Source organism: Lissotriton helveticus, chromosome 2_1 (assembly GCF_964261635.1).
Source record: "Lissotriton helveticus chromosome 2_1, aLisHel1.1, whole genome shotgun sequence".
Taxonomy (NCBI): domain Eukaryota; kingdom Metazoa; phylum Chordata; class Amphibia; order Caudata; family Salamandridae; genus Lissotriton; species Lissotriton helveticus.
The window spans coordinates 1047166558-1047173116 of NC_136059.1; the positions used below are offsets into that span (position 1 = coordinate 1047166558).

At 43.7% G+C, this 6559-nt stretch overlaps 1 pseudogene; it reads left to right on the plus strand.

Annotated features, from left to right (window-relative positions):
- Positions 1-3253: 3253 nt before the first annotated feature.
- Positions 3254-3866, plus strand: LOC144820819 (28S ribosomal RNA; annotated as a pseudogene).
- The last annotated feature ends 2693 nt before the right edge of the window (positions 3867-6559 follow it).

A 6559-nucleotide genomic window follows, 5' to 3' on the forward strand; every position in this document is an offset into this window, starting at 1 on the left:
GAATCCCATATGAGTAAATTTATGTGGGGATACGGGAAGATAAGGAGATCTAGCCGGAAGCTCTCTCTACCCATTACCAGATGCGGACTGGCAATTCCTGATTTGGGATTTTACTTATGGGCTGCTCTTCTCCAACAGATGATGTCATTATTTCATGTTAAACCTTTGGAAAACGAGGTAGGGGCTAATTATATACCCTCTATATTTGAATTGTCCATTGGAGATAGGGCTAATGGTTTGTTATTGAAGCAGGTTGAACCCCTCATACTTTAAGAAAGTAAAGTTTAAGGTTATAACAAGTGCCTGGATAACGTGGAGGAAAATTACGAGGTATATGAAAATTCCTAAACATAATAGATATACTTCCCTATGGCATTCGTCAATATTGCCGCCACATATATATGACGTTATTTCCAGATGTTGGGAAACATTAGGAGTATTAACAATAGGAGATTTCCTACTTCCCAACTATGGTCATAGATTCCAACAACTTCAATCCAAATTTGGAATCCCAAATAATAGTGTATTCAAATTTATACAAATTAATACAATTCTAAATCTAAAGGTTGCTGATATCTCTCTGGATATTATCCCTATAATTGATTGTATGTCTAGACCCACAACTAGGATTGGTACTATTTACGACATTTTAATTGAAAACCAACAAGATGATTTAGACCCTACTGAAGTTGGTTGGTCGAGGAAACTAAATAACCCTAATGTGGATATTGACATGTCTTTGATACTCTCGACACAGTTGTTTATGTCTTCTAATTTGAAAGCTCAACTCTACAAAACTATCTATGATTTATATTTTACTCCTGCTAAACTTTACTCTTGGGGGAAAAGGTCTACTTCAGAGTGTCCAAGGTGTGGTAAAATTACGGCAAATTTATTACATATGCTCTATGAATGTGACAAACTACTAGTACTGAGAACAATGATTGCTGGCTTCTGGCAGGAAGTGTTCGGGCATTCAGTAGCCGAATCTCCTACCCTTTATATTCTTGGTTACGATAATACTCTGAGGCATACTAAAGCCGAAGAAATATCTCTCTTTCTGGGCACAGCAGTGTATAGAATAATATTAACAGACCGCTGGAAGGATGCCGATCCCCCTAATTTTCAGATTTGGCTCTCCCGGCTGTTAGGTATGTATAACCAAGAGAAGGCGATTTTTGCCTCTAAAGGAATAAAGTCAAGAGCTCGTGGTATTGAGATCTGGAAACCAATTGATAATTGGAAAAATGAAATGAGAGATTCTGCATAAATGAATGTAATCAGTGTTTTCTTCTTTTTTTTTTTTCTTCTTTTTTTTCATTTTGCCATGTCCTCAGCATTCCTGCTCTATGTAAGCTAATTTATCTGCTCCTTATGACTCTTAGTTATATTTACTGAATCCCTTTTTTGTTATTGTTTTATTTTGTCTGTATCTGCAATTGTGAATTACCAAATAAAAAATATTTAATAAAAAAAAAGAAAATTGAAATGTTGTGCCAGTACTTGGTACCTAAACTATCTTTCAAATTAGAAATGACAGGAACGGAAGCAAAAACGTTGAATGTTCTTGATCAAACTATAAAAAAGTTGGTCAAACAATTTCTATACCTTCCTCCATACACATGTGATGGTCTCCTATATTCGAAAAGATCATTTGGGGGCCTCAGTATACCAAAACTATGTACACAAATTGGTCTCAATAAAGTCAATAGTTTATTGTATCTTAGGGAAGCTCCGGACTTGTACATAACGCATTCATTCATGTATGTAGGAGAAAATATAAATGAAACAATTGATAACATTATCAAAACACACAAACGTAACATTTTAGAGAGTAGGTTTCTGAACTATGATTTTAATTTGTTAGCAACATATGATTGGAGAAAAGAAGAGTTTGAGAAATGGGCAAATCTCCCTGTCCAAGGTGATGGTATAAAATACTTATCAAGTAATCCAACCTCAAACATCTGTATCAGCAAGCATAACAAAATGAAAGAAAACCAGTACATAGCTGCGCTGATGTTAAGAGCAAATGTTTTATATACCAGAGAAACCATCACCAGGGGGAGAAATCGTGCATTTGCTACATGTAGGTATTGTAATGATGTTTGTGAAACAATTTCTCATATTTCAGGAGCATGTCCTAAAACTAATGACATTAGGATAAAAAGACAACAAAATTCTGGAATTGCTCATTGATAGAGCAAAAAGGTGTGGTTGGATGGCATACAGGGAACCTCATGTTAAGAATAATCAAGGAGAACTACGAAAACCAGATGTAGTATTTACCAAAAATGGTACAGCTGTAGTGATTGATGTTTCAATTTGTTATGAAAATTCTCAGAATTCCCTTGAATTAGCGTTTGAGAGTAAAGTGAAATACTACCAGGATCTGTCACTGCAAATCAAAGATCTCACAAAATACAAAACTGTTAAATTTCATGGCTTTATCGTAGGATGTTGTGGTGTCTGGCCTCAATGTAATGATGTTGTTCTGGCTGATTTAGGTCTACAAATGGCATTTCCATTCAAGAAAAATGTTTGCCTGACTACTTTAATGGACACTCTTAAAAATGTGCCAATTATTCATGGACAATTGAGTATCAAACTTATACTGAGATGTACACTTTCTTGCAGCACACGCCACCCACATAAAACATAATGTTTTAACACATAGGTTTATATAAGAATTAATATAGATGTGAATTTTATAGATGTGATTTTTTCTAGATGTGCTTTCTCTAATTAGATGTGTAATTTGTAGATGTGTATTTTGGTTTTATATATATGTGTGCTTATAACAATATAGATATAGTGTGTACATCGTACTTTTTGAAATGTCTTGAATGATGAATAGGTCTCAAATAATCGCATTCACATAAATATCACACATTGTTTATTGATGTCCTGCTAATTATATTTAAATTCTCAGAACTGTTCATAGACAATCTTAAAATTGTTGGAATAGTACTGTAATGTGTACTATCTCTGGCCTATACGTGATCCCAGTTCCAGTGAGGACAGCGTTCAGTGTGGCTGTACTCCGGAGCGAAAGAATGTTGTATTGTTGGAAGCAAAACCGAATTGACGCTGATGGGCAGCATAATAACCCAGAATGAGCCACCGCGAGGTGGTACAGAATAGCCAAATGCCTCGTCATCTAATTAGTGATGCGCATGAATGGATGAACGAGATTCCTACTGTCCCTACCTACTATCTAGCGAAACCACAGCCAAGGGAACGGGCTTGGCAGAAATAGCAGGGAAAGAAGACCCTGTTGAGCTTGACTTTAGTCTGACACTGTGAAGAGACATGAGAGGTGTAGGATAAGTGGGAGGCCCTCAGGCCGCCGGTGAAATACCACTACTCTTATCGTTTTTTCACTTAGCCGGTGAGGCTGGGGGCGAGCCTCGTGGGGCTCTCGCTTCTGGCTCCAAGTGCCCGGCACCTGCCGGGGGCGACCCGCTCTGGGGGCAGTGGCAGGTGGGGAGTTTGACTGGGGCGGTACACCTGTCAAACGATAATGCAGGTGTCCTAAGGCGAGCTCAGGGAGGACAGAAACCTCCCACGGAGCAGAAGGGCAAAAGCTTGCTTAATCTCGATTTTCAGTATAAATACAGACCGGGGCCTCACGATCCTTCTGACTTTTTGGGTTTCAAGCAGGAGGTGTCAGAAAAGTTATCACAGGTATAACTGGCTTGTGGCGGCCAAGCGTTCATAGCGACGTTGCTTTTTGATCCTTCGATGTCGGCTCCTCCTATCATTGTGAAGCAGAATTCACCAAGCGTTGGATTGTTCACCCACTAATAGGGAACGTGAGCTGGGTTTGAACCGTCGTGAGACAGGTTCGTTTTACCCTACTGATGATGTGTTGTTGCAATAGTCGTCCTGCATGCCATCAGAGGGTCCGGGCGCTTGGGACGGGGGTCCACCGGGGCCCAGGGAGGCTCTCCCCGGCCTAGCTAGGGTTCAGAAGCTGGGACCGGGCCCCGGGGCTTGACCTCTGTCCGGCAGGCCCCAGGGTGTGTGAGCCCCCCCGTCCTGCAAGCCATCAGAGGGTCCTGTCACCTGGGACAGGTGTCCGCCGGGGCCCGGGGAGGCTCTTCCCGGCCTGGCTAGGGTTCGGAAGTTGGGACCGGGCCCGGGGCTTGAGCTCTGTACGGCGGGCCCCAGGGTGCGTGAGCCCCCCGTCCTGCAAGCCATCAGGGGGTCCGGGTGCTGGGGACGGGGTCCACCGGGGCCCGGGAAGGCTCTCCCCGGCCTAGCTAGGGTTCGGAAGCTTGGACCGGGCCCAGGGCTTGAGCTCCGTCCGGCGGGCCCCGGGGTGCGTGAGCCTCCCCGTCCTGCAAGCCATCAGAGGGTCCGGGCACCTGGGACGGGGGTCCGCCGGGCCCCGGGGAGGCTCTCCCCGGCCTGGCTAGGGTTCGGAAGCTGGAACCGGGCCCGGGGCTTGAGCTCTATCCGGCGGGCCCCGGGGTGCGTGAGCCCCCTGCCCTGCAGGCCATCAGGGGGTCTGGGCGCTGGGCACGGGGGTCCACCGGGGCCCGGAGAGGCTCTCCCCGGCCTGGCTGGCTGCTTTCAGAAGCAGGGACTGGGCCTGGGAGCAGGGGAGGATGGTTTCATCCACTACGCAGTCAGAGCGTAGTTTTCTGCCCACCCCTAGTTCCAATCAGTGCAGGGGTGACGATGCATCGGTTTTGTAAAGAACCAGATGCATAACCCACTTCTGAGGCCAAGCACTGGAGGCGGTACCTCAGTCAAGGGTAGCACTCACAGATTGTAGAGCACAATCAGATTCTAGGAAGTTTTTTGTGTCCCGGAGACTTCAGAAAGCAGGAGACAAGCCACCAAGCCCTTGGAGTCATTCTGGGTTCAAGTGAGCAGGGTCTAATCCTTGTCCTCAGCAGGACAAAGATCAGCAGGTAGCAGGGCAGCTCAGCAAAGCAGAGAAGCAGTTCTTTAGATCAGTAAGTCTTTACTCCAACAGAGTTTTTCCCACGACCAGAAGTGTACTGAGTTGAGAAGGTCAGAGCCCCAGTACTTATACCCAAATGTGCCTTTGAATTGGGGGGTGACTTTAAAGCTGCTACTTGAAGTGTACAGGTCTCCTTTCATCTCAGCCATGTCTGCCAGGCTATCTGTGGGGGTAATCAGTCCATTGTGCGAGGACAGGACACAACTTATTCAGATGTAAGCGTGAACTCCCTCTTCCCCTTCCGGCCCAGGCAGGGTATCAGAATGCAGATGAGTCCTCTGTCACATGCACCCTTCCTGTGTTTGTGGCAGTCTAGAGGAACTGCACAAAGTGTAGATGTGCTGTTACCCAGCCCAGACCTGTATTGGAGACAGGTTGCATGCACACAGAGTTAGGTTAAGAGCAGAGAAATGTCCGCTTTCTGAAAGTGGCATTTCTAAAATAGTAATAGAGGATTTAGTATTACTATTTCAAAAATTTGAAACATGATTCAGCTAATCCTTTATAATCAGGGATTACAGCTTTACACTTTTTTAAGCAATTCCCAATGCTAGCCTATGAGAGAAGTTAGGCCTCACATTAGTGATAAATTAATTTAGCTGTTTGTCCCTACCAGGACATGTTAAACTTAAGTACGTGTCCTACCTTTTACTTACACAACACCCTGTCCTTAGTGCTACCTACGGCCTACCTTAGGGGTCATCTATGAGTAATAAAAGGGGTGTTTATGGCTTGGCAAGTGGTTTTAAATGCCAGGTCGAAGTGGCAGTAAACTGCACACACACGTCCTGCAATGGCAGGTCTGAGACAGGTTTGAAAGGATTCTTGTGTGGGAGGCACAACCAGTGCTGCAGGCCCACTAATAGCATTTAGATTAAAGGTTCTGGGTATATGGTATACAACTTTGCAAGGGACTTACAGGTAAACTAATATGCCAATCAGGTATACACCAATGTCACCCTGTTTTAGGGGAGAAGCACATGCACGTTAGCGCTGGTTAGCAGTGGTAAAGTGCTCAGAGTCCTAAGACCAACACACATGATACAGCAAAAAGTGAAGGTAAACAGGCAAAAAGAAAGTTGGAGGAAGCCCATCCTAAGGGTGACAGGTCTAACAATAATAATCTGAGTTTTAGTGTAAGGATATCTGTTTTAGAGCAGAAGTTACCTTAACTAGCATTTGATCATCATTTACGGACAACACGGATGCTTCCTCAAAAGGCTGGGATACAATTAAGAAGACATCTGAATGAGCTGTTAATATTTGTATGAATTACACATTCTTTGTAAATCTAAGTGATACATGAATGACTTTCTGAACGAAAACTGACATACCTGCAGCAGCAGGACCCGGACGATTTTTATTATTTCTTTATGAAGGTGAGAAATGAAAGGATGGGAGTGAGATGCATTTGAACTGATCATAAAACAATATTGGTTTGAGTACAACATGGAGGGGATTTAAAGTTGAGATAAAAAAGAATTATTAGTAGAAATGGGCACACTGATGGAGTCAATTGCTGCATTGATTACATGGACACAAGATAAAACAATCAAACTAAAGTTGAGAGTTTCACCCTGAGCA